The sequence below is a fragment of the Vulpes lagopus genome, chromosome X (assembly GCF_018345385.1).
Source record: "Vulpes lagopus strain Blue_001 chromosome X, ASM1834538v1, whole genome shotgun sequence".
In the NCBI taxonomy this organism is placed as follows: Eukaryota; Metazoa; Chordata; class Mammalia; order Carnivora; family Canidae; genus Vulpes; species Vulpes lagopus.
Window position 1 is genome coordinate 57,391,204 of NC_054848.1, and position 21,822 is coordinate 57,413,025.

The 21,822-nt window shown below is 37.9% G+C and overlaps 1 long non-coding RNA gene across 10 annotated transcripts in view; it reads right to left on the bottom strand.

Annotated features, from left to right (window-relative positions):
- Window positions 1-21,822, bottom strand: part of LOC121482777 — a 53,291-nt gene that overhangs the window by 13,648 nt on the left and 17,821 nt on the right. For 9 of the 10 annotated variants that reach the window (XR_005985629.1, XR_005985626.1, XR_005985624.1 and 6 more), the window contains one exon: window positions 21,214-21,271. The exons of the other annotated variant lie outside the window; for it this stretch is intronic. This is a non-coding gene — a long non-coding RNA (uncharacterized LOC121482777). The remainder of the gene's footprint in view (window positions 1-21,213; window positions 21,272-21,822) is intronic. 10 annotated transcript variants of the gene reach the window in all.

The window sequence follows — 21,822 nt, forward strand, 5'->3', positions numbered from 1 at the left end:
CCAAAGCCAAAGATAAAATGAGAAAACTACAGAGCAAGCTACCTTTTGAGTACAGATTTCCAAAAATGTCCAGTATAACACTAGCACACTAGATCTAGAAACGAAAATGATTATATACCATGACCAAGTCAGATTTACCTCAGTAAAGCAAAGTTGGTTTAATATCTGAAAACCAATGAATCAAATACACTGTAGTTACAGAATAAAGAAGAAATCTCATGATCATATCAACAAATGTAGAAAAAAAGCATTTGACAAATTTCATGACAACCACTCTTGATTTAAAAAATGAAAACCTCAGCAAACAACAGAAGGGAACTTTCTATACTTGACAAAGGACATCTACAAAAAACGTATAGCCATCATTGTGATTTATGGGAGAAAGTAAGTGTATTTCCACCAAGACCAGGAAGACTGCTCTTGCCAATACTGTACAGGAGATTTTTAGCCAGAATAATTAGGCAGAAAAAAGAAATAAAACTCAATGAGATTAGAAAGAAAGAAGTAGGGATCCCTGGGTGGCGCAGCGGTTTGGCGCCTGCCTTTGGCCCAGGGCGCGATCCTGGAGATCCGGGATCGAATCCCACGTCAGGCTCCCGGTGCTTGGAGCCTGCTTCTCCCTCTGCCTGTGTCTCTGCCTCTCTCTCTCTCACTGTGTTCCTATCATAAATAAATAAAAATTAAAAAAAAGAAAGAAAGAAAGAAAGAAGTACAATGATCTGTATTTGTAGGGGATATAATCTTATACATAAAAATCCTAAGGAATCTACCAAAAAAACCATACCCCACCTAATATTAAAACTATTAGAATAAAAAGAAGCAACTCTAAGCAGTTCAAAAAGCTTAGAACACACAATATCAATTAAAAATATTTTTACTTCTATATACTAGCAATGAACAATCAAAATGAAATGAGAACAATTCTATTTTCAATATCATAAAAGCAGAACATTTAGAATACTTTTTAAAACAGAAATGCAATACTTCTTATCCTAAATATTACAATTTTAAAGGAAATTAAAGACTAAATGAATGGAAAGACATCCCATGTTAACAGACTGAGAGAGTTAACATGGCAATATTCCACAAAGCAATCTACAAGTTTAACGCGACCTTCATCAAAATTCCAGATATTTTATAGCAAGTGGCAAAATGATCCTAAAATTCATATGGAAACTCAGCATCCAACAATCATGAACCAAGCTGGAGGATTCATACTTCCAGATTTCAAAACTTACTACAAAACTAAAATAATCAAAACTGTGTGATCTGGGTATAAGGATATAGAGACAAATGAAAAAGAACTTACAGGCCCAAAATAAACCTCTGAATTTCAAATCAATGAATTTTCAATACAGGTGTCAAGATAATTCAATAGGATAGTCTTTTCAATTAGTGGTGGTAGGACAATTAAATATCTACATGCAAAAGGATAAAGTTGAACTTCTACCTCACACCACTTATAAAAATAAATGCCAAATGGATTAGACTTCAATGTAAGATAATGGTTTGTTTCTTTGTTATGACACCAAAATCAAAAGCGACCAAAAAATAGGTAAAATGGATTTCATCAATATTAAAAATTTACATTCTGTAAACAAAGTTAAAAGACAACATAGAAAATGGGGAAAATATTTGCAAATCACAAACCCAAGAGGAATCTATTATCCAGTTATATAAAGAATTCTCACAACAATGAACAAAAAGACCTATAACCCAATTCTAATGAACAAAGGATTTGAATAAACATTTCTGCAAAGAAATACAAATGGCCAATAAGCAGATAAAAAGTTGCTCAACACAGAAATACTAGTCAAAACCACAAAGATATACTTCACATCCACTAGGGTGGCTATGATAAAAGAAAGTTAACAAGGGAGAAGGGAGTTAAGTTGAAATCCTCATACACTGCTGGTGATACTGTAAAATGGTGCAGCCACTTTAATAAGGTTTGTCAAAATTACAACATTAAAACATAGTTGCCCTATTACAAAGAAATTCCACTAAGTGTATGTATACCAAGGGAAATGAAAATATGTCCACATAAAAACTTGTATGTGAATGTTTACAGTGCTGCTATCTGTAACAGACAAAAGGTGGAAACCCAAATGTCCTTCAACAGATGAATAAATGAAATGAAGTTAAATCCATAAAGTAGAATTTATTCAGACATAAAACAGATGAAGTATGAATATATATATACTATAATATGGATAAACCACCAAAACATGCTAAATGATAGAAGCCAGATATAAAGGCCATATATTCCATTCAAATGAATGTCTAGAATAGACCAATCCATAGGGACAGAAGTTAGATTAGCGGTTGCAGGGATTGTGAAAGAAGAAAATGAGGAATTACCACTAATGGGGCTTCTTTCTGAGGTGATAAAAATGTTTTACAGTAACATAGAAATGATGATTGCAACAATTCTGTGAATATACTAAAAGCCACTGAAATGTGGAGAGTAATCTCATAGTATATGAATTATATCACAATAATAATAATTCTTTACAAGAAATTAGTTGCCATATTCAGAGTCACACTGATTAGCAGGGTTGCTAAGATAGACATTTAATCTTATTACAAAATTGAGAGGACACTTGTTAGCTATAACTCCATTGACTGGTTGCCTCCAAATAGTGGTTACCAGTATCCTGGCCATGAGTGAAAGTAAAGTATTAAGCATCAAACTGCCCGGTAATAGGCATAACATGTAAACATGTAAGCAAAGATTAGAGATAAATACCACATGGAGATCAGCCCTATCATTGAAATGTTTTCATCCACTAGGAGATGTAGGTTTTCCATGACAGTTTTCCATGATGTAAGTTTTAACATCATAAAGTCAAAAGATGATCCCATATTATAATTGGGCTAAATAACGATCTAGTAGTGAAGTAGCAGAGTCAAGACTTGACAAAGAACAGTCACTAAAAGAACCTCAAAAACAGAAGGTATGCCTACATTTGACCACAGGTGGTAAAAAGAAAAATCTCAGCAGGACCATATCTATAATACAGAGGAACTGCTGAATCAATAACTAGACAGCATATATTTCTGGCAACAGATAGGAAAATATGACAACTCACAACCAAACAAGACAACAGAATACCAAAATCTTCTTAATGTGGAAAAAGTCTGAGACTTACCAAATATATTTGAATCATCTTGGTGACTATGGTTTAGATTAATACTATTCAACAAATGATGGCTCACCATGATAAAATTCTGGGTACATTTTTTGATTAAGTGAACAATGGCAGCAGTATTAACAACTTATGGACCTATGGTTTCATAAAACAGCAAATAGCAGTACTTCCAGAACCACTCAACCCATAGGTGGCAGATCCTACCTAATACTTAATGTTTTACTAATAGACAAAATCCCAGGCAGTCAACTGAAGGGGCAAAGGGCAGCTAAATAGTTAATACTGTTAGAATAGCAACACTGAACTAAAAGTAAACCATGAACAGTTATATACATGACACATTATAATGTGCTGAGCAACATAGGTGACAACATTAAAGCACAATAATTTGCAGCAAATTCTTTAAAAGCCTCATTGTATTGGCATAGAATTGAGGGATTCTTTTTTTGTTTGTTTGTTAGAATTGAGGGATTCTAAGGAAATGCAACTGGAAAATACCCAGAAAAGTTGACATGTAATGCCACCCATAGAGAGAGAAGGCAGAGTGGACCATGAGAACTCCATAAAGCCATACTGCTATTTGTAAGTCTTGAGACAACATCGTCAAATAAAGGAAAGAGGACTGAAGTCATAGTATAGGACATTAGTAATACGAGTTCGTGTAAATACATAAATATGTAAAAGTATAGCTATCTAGGTTTTTGATATTATCTATCATAGTGTCTGATGAGAATGCCAAATTTCCCACAGAATACTGGTATCTGATAGCAAAACTGTATTATTGCACTATAAAATCCAGTTAATGTCTCAATATTTTGAAAATGGGTGTCCAATCTGTAATCTTATTGGGCAACATGACTGTACTATTTGCCCAGGATGGAAACAGCCCAACTAGGTAATAGGTTTTCTAAGTAAAATTAAACACTGCACCTAAAAATATAGTGACTGGTGTATTGCTATGTGTTTATATGTATATGAATGAAAAATCAAAAGCCCTTAAGATCCAACAGTCTTTTTTTAAGAAGCAGCAAATTTTTACTAAAATTTTACTAGGAGGGATCCCTGGGTGGCGCAGCGGTTTGGCGCCTGCCTTTGGCCCAGGGCGCGATCCTGGAGACCCGGGATCGAATCCCACATCGGGCTCCCGGTGCATGGAGCCTGCTTCTCCCTCCGCTTGTGTCTCTGCCTCTCTCTCTCTCTCTCTGTGACTATCATAAATAAATAAAAATTAAAAATAAAAAAAATAAAAAAAAATAAAATTTTACTAGGAAAAAAATGTTTACTAGGTCTAAACTTTGGAACAGAGCTGCGCACTAGAAATTTCCAAAGGACAAGGTCACAATTACATATAAAATATTTATTTGCTTCTCATTTGTCCACAAAGACACCAAAACTGGAAATTCATTACAACTACATACATGGCAAGATAATTATTTGCTGAGTTTATAGCTGCTGACCAGGTGTTAAATCCTGTCTGAAGAATGAATTAAGCTAGAAAAATAAAAGCCACACCATGTCTGAGATGGGCATCCTATTTCAGGACAGCAATTCTCCAGAGGTGGCTGTTGGCAATACAACAAAGCAGTGTCTACAAGAGCATACTTAGGAAGGACAGATGGATAATCAGAAAAGAGGTATGGCAGTAGCACACTTTCAAGAAAACAAAATGTTCCAAAAGCATTTATTAAAAAATTGCTAGGCTTAGTTGTACTACCAATGTAGGGAATTGACTATAAAATCTTAACTTTATGAAAATTTAAGTAATATGTCTTAGGCAGGAGAATGCTTGAAAGGAACAATGGCTATTAATAGTAAGAGATGTTAACTTACTAGAAAAACACAACCCAGTCCCATCAGGTGATAGTTGAGAGCCACGGTGTTTAGAAGAACCCCAGTTGGCTACGACCCAAAGTGTTAGCATTTATACTAAAACATCTTCTTGTTTACTTGCAGGAAAATTGTCCTTAAAGCCAATGGGTGGAGATGCTATTGCAATCATATGGTTCCTTCAAAGAGCAGGGGCACTACAGGTGACAAAATTATATTAGAACCTTTTCAGATAGCAAACATGTTGAAGATAGGAACTAATTCTAATTAGGCCTTAAAGAATTTCACTACCTAAAAGATTGTTCCCTATATTTGTTGATGGCAAACTCTCACCCAAAGTTTTGCTTTCTAGCTCGCTTGAGGAGACATTTTATCAATGCTGTCATTAGGCAATTCTAATTTCTTATTAGTATTGAGGTGTGATGGGAGGTACTTCACAATATGCCGAGGGGTCCTAGAAAGAACCGTTGTATGGATGGGTCCCAGACTACTGGGAGACCTACCTTTTTTTAAAAAAATAGATTTTATTTTTTTAAAGATTTACTTATTCATGAGAAACACAGAGAGAGAGAGGCAGAGACATAGGCAAAGGGAGAAGCAGGCTCCCCACGGGAAGCCCAATATGGGACTTGATCCCAGGACCCTGGGATCACACCCCGAACCGAAGGCAGATGCTCAACCACTGAACCTTCTAGGCGCCACTAAAAAAATAGATTAAAAAAAAAAAGATTTTTACTTACTTGAGAGAGAGAGCAAGAGAACTTATAGGGGGGAGAGGGAGAAGCAGACTCCCCGCTGAGGAGGGAGCCTGTGGAGGGGCTTGATCCCAAGACTCTGAGATCATGACCTGAGCCAAAAGCAGACATTCAACTGACTGAGCCATCTAGGCACCCCAACCTATGTGTTTCGGATTCACATACTCTAGTAAAAAATAGGAAGGGAGCAATGAAGGTAAACTAACCTTAATTTCCGAGCATGAAATCTTCAGGCACAGCACGGGGGGGGGGGGGGGGCTTCTTTTAATCATTAAAATGGCCAAGTAGCGGAAGTGTATTCATGAATCCCACCCACACTCCAAGGACATGGTAAAAAGTATATATTCCTCCCTTCTTTTGGAAAGCTTACACAGTTTATAGTTAACCCATGCATAAAACCAGATGCTTTTCATTTAAAAATGCCTGTTTTTTTCCTTCTCTATTTTGTGGAGTCTAAAACTGACAACTCAGAAGCTGGTTTTATTCCCATCTCTGCCACTATCACTTTTAAAGCTTAAAATAAACCAAATCTTTTTGACAGGTAATTGATGGCGAGATGTGAGCCAGGAAATGAAAGGGAACCTTTCAGGGCCCTTTTAAAAACCAAGCACAGGGATCCCTGGGTGGCGCAGCGGTTTGGCGCCTGCCTTTGGCCCAGGGCGCGATCCTGGAGACCCGGGATCGAATCCCACATCGGGCTCCCGGTGCATGGAGCCTGCTTCTCCCTCTGCCTGTGTCTCTGCCTCTCTCTCTCTCTCTCTGTGACTATCATAAATAAATAAAAATTTAAAAACAAACAAACAAAACAAAACCAAGCACAGTAAAAGTACCTCATCCAAGGGGCAGACAACTCAATATAGGGAAGGTAAAAGTGAACTGGCCATTCTGGCTGGCAGTTATCAAAAATTACCTTTACCAATGTTTGTGGGCATTAAAAAGCATTTTGTGCTAAGTGTACCACAAACAAAAGGCACCAGGCTTATCCCTCCTCCCGATGAAAGCAGGGCTAGTTTTTGTTCATTTTATTGCAAAACTGTTCTGGATTATTCTTGAGGTCATTGCCCACAACATCCTGCTGGCTAAAAGCCACCTCACTACATTCTTTAGCATCTATCTGGACAACCTTCTGGTCCTGATAAGTAGAAGCCAGTCAAAGTACAGCTAAGCCAAGGACGTCCATTCCAAAAGACAGTTGGAATTTCATCAATATCTAAGAGAACCCTTAGAAGACCTAGGGCCTTGTTTACATAGTATTACCACTCCCAAGGGAACAAACATTGGGTGGTGGTTCCCACTACCTTGTAGAGGCATTCTTATCTTTGAAGAATACTGGCTTCCTATCTCAGGTAAATACAGTTCCAGCTTCAATTCAAACTTCTCAGTAAGTTTACTTCTCTTAACCTTATCCTCCAGTATAAATCGTAGGAACCAAGAAGTGCTTAAAGTCAAGTTACTGAAGCAGATGGCCCACAATCTAATGTCTGTAGTTCTATTTGTTGCTTAAATATCCAGTAAGATTTTTTGAAGCATGAGAAGTCCACAAAATAATGTTAAGATCTTATCACACTGAATTCCCCATTGTAGTCCTCAACTCCTCTCCCATCAAACTCCAAATTCAACACTGTGGTAGGACACAGCCTGGCCCATCAATCTCATAATGCACAAGACAGGGAAAGGGAGGGGAGGATGCTCAGATATAATGGAGGATTCTCAAGTTGGGACTTGACTATTCCAAGATGATGGTCCACAAACTTTTCAAAATACTGAGAAGTTTTGGAGTTATAAACTGTGACGTGGCAAAGGAATAGTTTTTTTCATAAGTCACTGTTCATAACTACAGTGTCTACTAGATAGAGCTGGGTAACAGAGCTGCAACCATCTTTGACTTTGGGGGCACATATTAGGTGACAAAAACCTGTGCCCCCTGATTCCTACAGGATATGCACCCTTTCTTCCATGCTGCCCCAAACATCTCTGCTGCTCCCCATCACACTGATATCACATCCCCATCCCACAGGAAACCACTTCTCCCCTACTACTCGAGGGGCCTAAGTGACCACCAGAAGTGGTTCCTGTCCCAGTCCTTGAATTCACCCAGTTATAGAACATCACTGTCCCACAAATAACATAGAACCATTAAGGAGACAGAGGTGAAGCTGGGCCTTGACAAGGAAATGGGGTGATGTGAAGATGGCTGCTGGGATCACATTTCTTCTTGGACTGATGCTTGATTTCTTTAGAACACTGCCTCTCTTCTTTGAAACAAGATCCATCTGGATCCTCCATCCCCTCCTCTTCTTTCCCTCTTGTCTCAAACCCTCAGGCCCTCACCCCTAGGCATCTTTCCTACCCAGTAACTCAAATAAAAAGTCCTAATAGCATCAACCTGCATGACTGGAAATGTTGACCAGCTATTCACTATGCCACATTTACTCCCTATTTCCCTCCTGTTTTTTATTAGATGGGAAGCCAAGATTCTAAAAACCCCTTAAGCATCAAAAGCAAAAATACTGGAAGGGCTCACATGGTTTGCTTCAGTTTTTAACTGAGCCCAAGGAAGGCTGGACAAGCTACCCCAAACCTCAGCGTTCACACATAAAAACTGCTGAGGCCTAATCACGCAATCATCTATTTAGATGTAATACTCTATAGACTATGGACTTGTATTCCTTCTCTCAAACTGCACACCTCTACCTTGAGGCTTGGGAGGAGCACTGTCCAAACCAAAACAGCTCTGGTAGTGACAGTGACCTAAAAGGACTTTGGACCAATTTCAATCATCTTCTGATATGTACACCTATCTTATAAACTCCTCTGACTGTAACTATTACACTGGCCCAGCATTTACACTTAAAAAAAAAAGGCAATTCTTGGGTTGCCTTGGTGGCTCAGTCTGGTTAAGCATCTAAGCTCTTGATTTTGGCTCAGGTCATGATCTCAGGGTTGTGGGATTGAGCCCTGTGTTGGGTTCCATGCTCACCGGGGAGTCTACTTGAGATTCTCTCTCTCCCCCACACTCGCTTGCTCTAAAATAAATAAGTATATATATTTTTAAAAGGCAATTCTTAAAAAGAGTTACTGATCTTCCTAGGAGCACAGTCACCACCAGATACTGAAAAGGACCTTTTTTTTTTAAACTCACAACTGAAGCATCATTGTTAAAAAAGAGAGCCTACAAGAACAGAGACTTTGAGGCCAAAGTGCCTGACTCTGTGACATTTGGGGGCAATGTTACTAAGTGTAACTGACCTCAATTACCTTATATGAAGAAATATGAGATAATTATTAGAATGTACTTCCTGAGCATTAAAACTGAGTTAATGCCACATACAACAGTGTGTAACGCTTATCACATGTGCTCAGTTAAGGTGAACTGTTGTTACCAAAGACTACTATAGAAAAAGAATACTGCATAAAATGGAATGCTGCTGGAATCCCTGGGTGGCTCAGTGGTTTGACGCCTGCCTTCGGCCCAGGGCATGATCCTGGAGTCCCGGGATTGAGTCCTGTGTCAGGCTCCCTGCATGGAGCCTGCTTCTCCCTCTGCCTGTATCTCTGCCTCCCTCTCTCTCTGTATCTCTCATGAATAAGTAATACAATAAAATCTTTTTAAAAAATGGAATGCTGCCTTTCTGAAATAGAACAAATAGATAAGAAGTAATTAAGAAGTACTGAAATGAGAAAAAGAACAGTTGAATTTGGTAGGAAGTGCTGGAAAAACTAACTAAAAGGGTAAAATAATCTTATGATCATTAGAAGCATATCATTCTGTGAAAGAGAAAGGAACAGGGGCAGCCTGGGTGGCTTAGCGGTTTAGAACCGCCTTCAGCCCAGGGCCTGATCCTGGAGACATGGGATCGAGTCCCATGTCAGGCTCCCTGGATGGAGCCTGCTTCTCCCTCTGCCTGTGTCTGCTTCTCTCTCTCTATCATGAATAAATAAATAAAATCCTTAAAAAAAAAAACAAAACCCTGGCAGAACTGACACAAAACAGAATAATGAAAAAGGTCAAGATGGAGCCTATTTTAGTAAATTGCTGAAGTGAGGAAGTCAGGGATCACAATGCATAGTCATTATTGTGTAGAACCAAGAAATTTGGAATATACGAAATGGCATCACAAATGAATCTAAATATGGACAGGCAGCAAATGGACACAGCTATTAGTAACATTTATAATACTTATAAATCAAAATAATTCCATAACTGTCACAGGAAAAGAGTTAACGACAGAAACCAGTGAGCCCCAAAGGAGACTCAAATTATGAGAATTTAGTATTTAACATATATAATTTTATTTACTTTTTTTAACATATAATTTTAAATGAGTAAGCAAAGGATAGGTTTTCAATACATAGTACTGGATAAATGGCTGGCCCTTTGAAATCAAATGTGAGACTATATATGATGACTGACATCAAAATATGATACAAATGGAGCTGTAATTTTAATTAAACCATAAAAATACTAAAAAGAAGTTCAACTTGTAGAGCTACTCATATGATGGGTTTTCCTTTGACCTACAATGTCCTATATTATATTCACAGATTTCCTAAAACTGAACCATCCTTGCACTGCTGGCATGAATATCACTTTCCTGTATACTACTCATGAATTTGCTTGTGGATTCTTCTCACCAAATTTATATTTGGGTTCTTTGCTTGTATATCACTATCAGAAGTTGGTCTACAGATTTATTTTTCAGTTTTTATCAGGGTATTTTTCTACAATATGCTGACTTTATAACGACTATTGACTTATACATGCAGAGACTATCTCTGAAATTAGTAACAATACTTGTATCTGGAAAGAAGGAAGATTGAGAAAAAAAAAGAAGAAGGAAGATTGAGGACTAGAAAACCAGAAGTGGAAAGGAAACTTTTAACTATATTAACTCTAGTGCAAATTTAATTTTATATTATTTACCATGTGCATGTACTATTGTTTTTGAAAACACTAATAATCTATGAGAGTATAACTGGAACATTTCAAAGGATATCCAGCAACCTAATGAATCAAATTATTAAAACTACATACTCTTTACTCATAAATCATGATATGGAATTACTAGTGCAACTACCCAAAAACAACTATATAAGATATGTAAAAATATAAATGTGTAACACATTGTTTGCATTTAAGGGATGATACACATAGTATCATATATATATATATATGTATGATACTAATATACACAATACCTATATATATGTATTATAGCCATATTAATGTTTATTCAACATTTAATGAGCATCTACTACATGCTGGGCAGTTTTAAGAGTGAGAATCACAGCATTCTAAAAGGACAAAAATCCTCTGTCTACAAATGCACAAATCCTTGTATATATCATCAAGAAGCTTATATATCAGCAACAGCAACCAAATAGCCACTAGGCTACCAAATCAATCAGGTGTTCTACAAAAATACACCAAACATGGCAGGCCACCTTATATAATTCCAACCTAACCAGTCTCAAGTGTTAATGCTTAGTAGACTTCTACAAATTCTAAAATACCTTTGACCTCCAGGACTCTGGTAGAAATTCATTGGTTTTAAGAGATTCATATGACCTACTGAAAGTGGTGAAGTCTATAGCTTACATTACAACGATGTAATTTCAGATTCAGGCTATAATGCTTAGATAATATAACAATTATTCGATCCCAGGTACTGACAGACATATTATGTAGTCTCTTAATTAGAAAATAATCCCAAAGTATCAAATTACCAATTAAAGATCAGTCCCTAAAATTACTACTTGACCCCTTGGGATCTTTATTTGGCCTAATGTCAGAAGGACCATTCTGGGTCAAAGAAATGCCCAAGCAGAACTTAAGTCAGACACTTAACATTACTTCAACAGGTTTTTAAGTTTCTACAAAATGAAAATAATCTGGAAATTACTCCAGGTTACCAAAGTACCATGACTCCGAGAGAAAGGAATGGATGATGACCACCAACAGCTTAACATGAAATAAAAATGGACAAAATTTTATCTAGGGACATCACGAAGAAGGACAGAAAATGGACAAAATTTTATCTAGGGACATCACGAAGGCTTCACTTACGATAGGACATGATTGCTTATGCAAAATTACAGTAATTTTAGCAGAACACCTAATGTACAAAATCAGGTCTTCTGGAACCTCTAAAAGTTGAAATATATATATACACACACACACACACACACACACACTATATATATAGTGGAACCTCTAAAAGTTGAAATATATATATACTACATATATAGTGAAATATATATATACTACATATATATTGCAAAGTCCATTGTGACAATACCAGAAGTTCTTTAGAGAATAATCAGATCTACCAATGTTAGCCTGCTTAGTTGTTTCCAAAGTGGAATTCTACCTTAGTATGTCACTTTGGTAAAAATTCCCGAGATACAATGTTACAAAGTCTTCCTGTCCTTTCTACCTTGGCTTTATATCTTCTATACTGTTAGGCAACCTTCCTACATACCTTACACTTAACTCTATTATACTTCCCCTAGCTTACTGAACTCTGAGAAAACTTAGAAATTACTACATGCACAGGTGTATGTCCAGTAGCCATGGCATGGGAGGCACTGAATTTATACAAGGTGAACAAAAAGCTAGTCAAGTAAATGAGACCGTACCTACAATTAAAAAAAAACACACATATTAGGGACACCTGGGTGGCTCAGTGGTTGGGCATCTGCCTTCAGCTCAGGGAATGGTCCCGGGATCCAGGATCAAGTCCCACATCAGGCTCCCTGCGGAAGGCCTGCTTCTCCCTCTTCCTGTGTCTCTGCTTCTCTCTTTCTGTGTCTCTAATGAATAAATGAATCAATCTTTAAAAAAAAAACAACACATATTAAAGACCAGTAGGTAAAAGAAATCAATAGGTCAGTGAATGCAATCCACTTAGAAATATACACAAATATATGAAAGTTAGAGCAAAAATTAAAGGTGTATTTTGTCACTGGAAACTTCTAAACTATCAATTCTGCTACCTTCCCCCTCCAAAAAATTATATATAGAAAATCCTTGCCATTATCCTTGGATGCACCCACCCCATTCCCCCAGCAGCAACAGGTAACCACTTTTATATAATCTGTTTTTTTCATACATAAGCATGTATATTTCACTAGTTTCACTTAAAGACATTCCACTGCCAGACAGCTTCCTCATTCATTTTTACCTATTCCACTGTGTTAATGTACTAGTTTATCTAGTCCCACATGGATGGGCCCCTGGATTGTTTCCAATCTTTTGCTATTATAAAACATTCTTTAATATTACACAGGCAATTTGTTTCACATTTTCAGATATGTAGGATAATTTCTAGAAGAGGGGCAACTACAATTTTGATAAATATCTCCGGACGTGCCCTCTATAAGAATTATACAATTTTGCTCTACAACAAACATTCCATGAATGCCATTTTTCCCATAATTCCTTCCAATAAAGTTCTCAAATGTTAAATTTCTTTAGTTTTATTTTACATTCCTCTTATAAATGAGATTGAACTTTCTTTCATAGGTTTCATTGTCGTTTGTTTTTCTATGAATTGTCTGTTCATGCTCATTGTTCATTTTAAACTATGGTTTCGCAAGTATGACTTGGTTTTGGCATTTAGAATTTGTTTCTAAAAATACATCCAGGGGCTCCTGGATGGTTCAGTCAGTTAAGCATCTGCCTTTGGGTCAGGTCATGATCCCAGAGTCCTGGAATCAAGTCCCATATCAGGCTCCCTGCTTGGCCAGGAGTCTGCTTCTCCCTCTCCTTCTGCCCCTTGTCCCCGCATCTGCTCTCTCTCTCAAATAAAATCTTAAAAAAAATACAAAGTCAAACACGTAATATTTCAAAGTTGATTAAATTTTATGTCATGACATTTATCAATCCTTTATATTAAGAATTTGGCTTTTGGTATTATGAAATGATGGACAACCTTAATATCCTTAATATTTTAGGTACTCTTTAAAGAATAATATTTTAATGTTGTTTTAGAAGTGATTTCCATTGTAATAAGCCTGTCTTCCCTTGGCTTCTATGGGAAGTTTCTGTCTCCCGAGCCCAAGACTAGTATTCCCAATTCCTGGCTGACTAGCCTAGGAGAAAGGGTCACGATGAAAGGCTTACAATTGATAAGCACTCAAGTTTTAATATGCATAGCCAAGTAAGAACTAGAACTGGATCTACTTGATGAGGAAGAGAAATCATGAATAAGCGTTCTGGATACTAACCCTTCATTGGATACGCCATTTGCAAATTAATCTTCTCCCATTCAGTGGGTTGTCTTTTAGTTTTGTTGTTTCCTTTGCTGTACAGAGGCTTTTTATTGTGATGTAGTCTCAATCATTTATTTTTGCTTTTGTTTTCCTTGTCCAGGAGACCTATCTAGAAAAATGTTGCTATGGCCAATGTCAGAGAAATTACTGCTTGAGCTCTATTCCAGGATTTTTATGGTTTGAGGTTTCACATTTAGGGCCTTAATCCAGTTGAGTTTATTTTGTGTATGGTATAAGAAAGTGGTCCAGTTTCATTCTTTTGCATGTAGCTGTCCAGTTTTCCCAGCACCATTTGTTGAAGAGACTATCTTTTCCCCATTGTATATTCTTGCCTATTTTGTTGAAAATTAATTGACCATATAATCATGGGTTTGTTTCTGGGCTTTATATCCTGTCCATTGAACTGTGTGTTTATTTTGTATCAGCACCATATGGTTTTGATTACTACAGCTTGTAGTATAACCTGAAACTCTGGAATTGTGATACTTCCAGCTTTTTCAAGATTAAAGCACTTTGGCTATTCAGACTCTTGTGTCCCACACAAATTTTAGGATTGTTTGTTCTAGCTCTGTGAAAAATGCTGTGGCATTCTGATAAGGACTGAATCTGTGGGGCAGCCCCGGTGGCGCAGTGGTTTAGCGCCGCCTGCAGCCCGGGGTGTGATCCTGGAGGCCCGGGATCAAGTCCCACGTCGGGCTCCCTGCTTCTCCCTCTGCCTGTGTCTCTGTCTTCTCTGTCTGTGTCTCTGCCTCTCTCTCTCTCTCTCTGAATCAATTTTTTTAAAAAAGGACTGAATCTGTGGATTGCTTTGGGCAGTACGGGCATTTTAACGATTCCTGTTCTTCCAATCCATGAGTATGGAGTATCTTTCCATTTGTGTTATCTTCAATTTCTTTTATCAATGTCTTATAGTTTTCAGAGTATAGGTCTCTAACCGCTTGAAGTTTATTCCTATGTATTTTATTATTTTTGGTGCAGTTGTTAATGGGACTGTTTTCTTAATTCCTCCTTCTGCTGCTTCATTATTAGTGTATAGAAATGCATCTGATAAAGGGTTAGAATAAAAATATATTAAGAACTTACACAACTCAACACAAAAGCCCCCAAATAATCCAATCAAAAATGGGCAGAAGACATGAACAGACATTTCTTCAAAGATATACAGATGACCAACAGACACATGAAAAGATGCTCAACATCATTCATCATTAGGGAAATACAAGTCAAAACCACAATGAGGTACCACTTCACACCTGTAAGAATGGCTAAAATCAACAACATAAGAAACAAGTGTTGCCAAAGACGGGGAGAAAAAGACTCGATCCTGGAACTCCAGGATCACGCTCTGGGCCGAAGGCACGTGCTAAACCGCTGAGCCACCTAGGGATCCCCAACTGCAGCATTATTTACAGTAGCCAAATTATGGAAGCAGCCCAATTATCTATCTATAGATGAATGGATAAAGAAGATCTTGTATATATAAACAAAGGAATATTATTCAGCCATAAAAAATGATGTAAGAGAATGGTCTAGTTTCATTCTTCTGCATGTGGATGTCCAATTTTCCCAGCACCATTGATTGAAGAGACTGTCTTTTTTCCAGTGTATAGTCGTTCCTGCTTTGTCGAATATTAGTTGACCATAAAGTTGAGGGTCCACTTCTGGATTCTCTATTCTGTTCCATTGATCTATATGTCTGTTTTTGTGCCAGTACCACACTGTCTTGATGACCACAGCTTTGTAGTACAACCTGAAATCTGGCATTGTGATGCCCGCGGCTCTGGTTTTCTTTTTCAATATTCCCCTGGCTATTCAGGGTCTTTTCTGACTCCACACAAATCTTAAGATGATGTGTTCCAACTCTCTGAAGAAAGTCCATGGTATTTTGATAGGGACTGCATTAAATGTGTACATTGCCCTGGGTAGCGTGGACATTTTCACAAGATAAACTCAAAATGGATGAAAGATCTAACTGTGAGACAAGATTCCATCAAAATCCTAGAGGAAAAAAAAAAATCCTAGAGGAGAACACAGGCAACACCCTTTTTGAACTTGGCCACAGCAACTTCTTGCAAGATACATCCATGAAGGCAAGAGAAACAAAAGCAAAAATCAATTATTGGGACTTTATCAAGAGAAAAAGCTTCTGCACAGCAAAAGAAAGAGTCCACAAAACTAAAAGACAACCTACAGAATGGAAGAAGATATTTGCAAATGACCTATCAGATAAAGGGCTAGTATCCAAGATCTATAAAGAATTTATTAACTCAACAGCAAAGAAACAAACAATCCAATCATGAAATGGGCCAAAGACATGAACAGAAGTATCACAGGGGAAGCCATAGACATGGCCAAGAAGCACATGAGAAAATGCTCCACATCACTGGCCATCAGGGAAATACAAATCCAAACCACAATGAGATAACACCTCACACCAGTGAGAATGGGGAAAATTAACAAGACAGAAAACAACAAATGTTGGAGAGGATGTGGAGAAAGGGGAACCCTCTTGCACTGTTGGTGGGAATGTGAACTGGTACAGCCACTCTGGAAAATGGTATGGAGGTTCCTCAAAGAGTTCAAAATAGATCTTCCCTAGGACCCAGCAATTGCACTGCTGGGGATTTACCCCAAAGATACAGATGCAGTGAAATGTCAGGACACCTGCACCCCAATGTTTATAGCAGCAATCTCGACAACAGCCAAACTGTGGAAGGGGCCTCGGTGTCCATCGAACGATGAATGGATAAAGAAGATGTGGTCTATGTATACAATGGAATATTACTCAGCCATTAGAAACGACAAATACCCACTATTTGCTTCGACGTGGAGGGACCTGGAGGGTATTATGCTGAGTAAAATAATTCAATCGGAAAAAGACATTTTTTTTTGTGGATAATTTATTTTTATTGGCAAAAAGTCAGCAATGCAATAATAAACTCTCAATGTAAAATGTTCAAGCATATAGAAATACATAGAATCTCTTCCTTAGAGCAAACCATTGTTAAACAGGTATATAATTAGCTTCCTAGAACTACCATAACAAGTTACCACAAAATGAGTGGCTTAAAAAACACAGGATTTTTTCTCTCTCACAGTTCAGGAGGCTAGAAGTTCAAAGTAAAGAATTGGCAAAGTTGGTTCCTTCCGGCGCCTCTGAGGGAGAATCTGTTCCATGCTTCTCTCCTAATTTCTGGTGGTTGCCATTAGGCCTTGCCATTCATTGACTGGTAGCTAATGTCACACCATGTCTCCATCTTCACATGGCCTTTTTCCTGTAGGTCTTCATATGACCTTTGTATACCAATCATTGGGTTGAGGGCCCACCCTAATCCACTGTGACCTCATTTTTACTTAGCTGATTCTATCGGTGAAGACTCTGTTTCTATATAAGTTCACATTTTAGGGTTCCAGAAAGACATGAATTTTTGTGGGACACTATTTAATGCAGAACAATGTGTGTATGTCAACAGGCTGTTTTCTATGCATTTGCATACATATATCACTTATATGATTTTTACATAATAAATTATTCACTTAACAGCGCCCTAGAAAATCCTCTTGTAGATGTTGTGTTTCATTCCATAGATAGATTATTGTATTTTTAGATTCCCATCTATTGGTCAATGTTAAAGGCATTTCCATTTCTTTAGTATTTAAAAAATGCAGAATAAGTGACCACCTTTAGAAATATTTTTGTGCATGTATAACTATTTCTATGGGTACTGAGAAGTGAAATTATTTAGGTCAAGGACATGAGTATCTAAAAATAGTAATAGATACTGCTAAATTGATGCTGATTAACATCAGTTACTTTTTTGGCTTCTTTTTTCTTTTTTATAAATTTATTTTTTATTGGTGTTCAATCTGCCAACATATAGAATAACACCCAGTGCTCATCCCATCAAGTGCCCCCCTCAGTGCCTGTCACCCAGTCACCCCCATCCCCCGCCCACCTCCCTTTCTACCACCCAAGTTCGTTTCCCAGAGTTAAAAGTCTCTCATGTTCTGTCTCCCTCTCTGATGACCATATGGTCTCATTCATTTGGGGAATATAAAAATTAGTGAAAGCGAATAAAGGGGAAAGGAGAGAAAATGAGTGAAAATATCAGTGAGGATGACAAAACATGAGAGACACCTAACTCGGAAATGAACGAGGGGTAGTGAAAGGGGAAGTGGGCGGGGGGTTGGGGTACTGGGTGATGGGCAATGAGGGGGGCACTTGGCAGGATGAGCACTGGGTGTTATGTTCTATGTTGGCAAATTGAACTCCAATAAAAAACTGAAAAAAAGAAAAAAGAAGAAAAAAAATGTAAGCTGGCTATTTGCAACAACACGGATGGAGCTAGAGAGTATAATACTAAGTAAAATGAGTCAGAGAAAGACAAACACCATATGATCTCACTCATATGTGCAATTTAAGAAACAAAGCAAATGAAAAAAAAAGAGAGCCAAAAAGAGACTCTTAACTATAGATAACAAATTGGTTACCAGATGGAAGGTGGGTAGGGGATGGGTGAAATAGGTTAAAAAGATTAAGAGTACATTTATCTTGATGAGCACTGAGTACTAAATATATAGTTGTTGAATCACTCTATGGTATATTTGAAACTAATAACACTATATGTTAATTATTCTGGAATTAAAATGTAAAAAATATAATTAAAAAAAGAAACTGTGAGGTAGCAAAAGCTCTATGGTAAAGAAGGACATGGGGGAGGGAACAAAAACAATCAGAGGCAAGGTGATGACAGAGCAGAAATGCAGACCAAATATGGCCAATAAAGAAATATAGAGGGGTTTTCCAAATGTCTCCATTTCCTGATGGTTTTCTAGTTCTCATCTCAGAGAGGTATAACCTACTCACCAGTTCATTTCATGGATTTCCACTAAAATCCCTACCTCCCGTTATCCCCTGGTAGCCTTGCAAATTATGACACCCCCTCCCCCACCTCCGGTTGGATGAAACTGTATAATAAGTCTGGTTTTTGTCCCCTTTTGGTAGCTCAGAGCTCCAAAAAAACTTTAGAGAAAAGGAATATTCTTTTGTTATTAATCAGAAGCCCCTTTTGACCACACCTGAGTTTATGCTTATGAGATGACTGAAGATGGGCCCTAGGATAGTTTCCAGAGAGAAGGGATGGCCACGCCAGAAAGACCAAGCACAGGCTGGAACTTTCAACCCCGCCACCTAGACCTCTAAGGAGAGAAGGGCTGGAGACTGCACTTAATGAAGTGGTCAAGGACATAATAAGACGCAATAAGTCTCTGGACACCCAGATCTCAAGGAGCTTCCTGATTGGTAAACATACTGATGTGCCAAAAAGGCGATGGTACTAGAGTCCAAAGCAAGAGAGCACAGAAGCTCCTTATCTATGATGCCCCTGAGACCCTGTTCTGTGTTATCTCTTTCATTTGGCTATTCCTGAGCTGTATCCTTTATAATAAAACTGTTTAAGTATAGAGCTTTGAGAGAGTTCTGAAAATTGTCCTAGCAAATTAACAAACCTGAGATGATCATGGGAACCTCTGAATTTGGCCAGTTGGTCAGAAATACGTGGACCTAAGACTTGCTGAAGGGAAGGCAGTCTTCAGGAAGGTTCTGCCCTTAACTATAGGATGTGGCATTAACTTGGGGTAGTTAGCCTCAGAAATGAACTAATTGCAGGACAGTCAGATGGTGTCAGAACACTATCAATTTCTCATTGTTAAACTACCAAATAAGTACATTATTCACTTTCTCTCAATATAGTGTATTTTCACTAAGAAAAAGAGAATCAAGGAAACCAAAACACTCTCCCCAAAATAACAATTAATTATCTAATCCCATATCAAAAGATAAGCAATGTGAACATTTTGGTGTGCAGATATCAACATTTTTTTTAAAGATTTACTTATTTATTTGAGAAAGAGAGAAAACATGAACCAGGGGAGGGGCAGAGAGGAGGAGAGACAAGCAGACTCCCTGATGAGCGGGAGCCTGACCCAGGGCTTGATCCCAGGACCCCAAGATCATGATCCGAATCAAAACCAAGAGTTGGATGTTTAACCAACTGAGCCACCCAGGTTCCTCAACATTTTAAACTTTACCAGGAAAGTGCATCAAAGAGGTTACAGCAAGTCCTTTAATTTCTGATAATGGGCAAAGAGGATTACCTCCTAAAGTGAATTATGTCAAGATAGCACAGTTAATCTGTTTTTAAATCTTGTCAAATGGAAAGGCTAGTTATTTTATTTATTTAGTTTTAAAGATTTTATTTATTTATTCATGAGAGACACAGAGAGGGTAGAGACCTAGGCAGAGGGAGAAGCAGGCTCCCTGTGGGGAGCCTGATGCAGAACTCAATCCCAGGACCCCAGGATCACGACCTGAGCTGAAGGCAGATGCTCAGCTACTGTGTCTCCCAGGTGCCCGTGACCTAGTTTTAAAGAACACTACCTAAGGGAAACTGCCAACCCCCAGGTGAAGTTGAACGGGTAGTGTGACATGCCCATTTTTCACACCATATGTGAAAAAGGTAACACTATGAATAAGCCAAAATTATGAAGCAGCAGAAGCTATGAGGTCATAAAAGCATTTATAAACATGCTGTGTTAGCCTATGGATTTTTTTTTAAAACAGACTAATAGCTCAAAGTCAGGCTCCTTGTAGAGAGCTGAAAATCCTGTCAATATTGGGCTGTTTTCCCACTAGGCAACAACAATCAAGCCAAGGAATAATGACCTCCTTTGTATCAAAGGTGCCTGTTCCATGGACCCACAATCCCAAACACTCCCTACTAATCCTCTCAGAAGTATCAGCTGCTCTTTACCATCCAATTTGTACTCTTGTTTTTAAGAGTAGAGAAATCCCTTTCCAAGGTCTCTATCAAAAGTAGATAACAAAAGAAAAGCTCCCCCGCACCCCCCCCAAAAACCCTTAAGCAGCATTTGAAGAAAAAAGAAAATAAAGATCAGAACCATGTTACACATTGACCCCATAGGCATCTGCAACTGAAACCCCAGAAGGTGGAGAAGCCAGTTGTTAATGGATGCATTAGAAGCCAGAAGAAATGAAGCAGGGCCAAAAACAAGCAGAGTAGTAAGAGTGGACAAACAAATCACTAAACACTCTTAAAAATATAGAGAACAAACTGGTGATTGACAAAGGGGAGGTGGGTGGGGATATGGGAGAAATGGGTGAAGGAGATTAAAAGAACACTTACCATGATGAGCACGGAGTAATATACAGAATCGCTGAATCATTACATTGTATACCTGAAACTAATAACACTGTATGTTTAATTATACTTGAATAAAAACAAATAAAATAAAAAACAATTTCTATACCAAATTGGGGAAAATATTTGCAACATATAGCAGATTCAAAATCTGAATGAAGGGCAGCCCTGGTGGCACAGCGGTTTAGCGCCGCCTGTAGCCCAGGGCATGATCCTGGAGACCCCGGATCGAGTCCCACGTCAGGCTCTCTGTATGGTGCCTGCATCTCCCTCTGCCTCTCTGTCTGTCTCTATGAATAAATAAATAAATAAAATCTTTAAAAAAATCTGAATGAAAAAGAAACTCAAAAAGAAGTCCCAAGGAAGTTTTTAAATTTTTCTCTCATTCAGAATAAAAGAAATAAAAACTAAGACATCACCTTTGCAATTGGCAGATTTTTTACAAAACTCTAATACAGTGTATTGGGGAGGATATGAAAAAAATAGGCATTTTCCTACGTTATTAGAGGGAGTGTACATGTAATTAAACCTTAGGAAACAAATATAGATATGTGCAGAGATTTGTGTACAGAGAGATTCACATCAGTATCATTT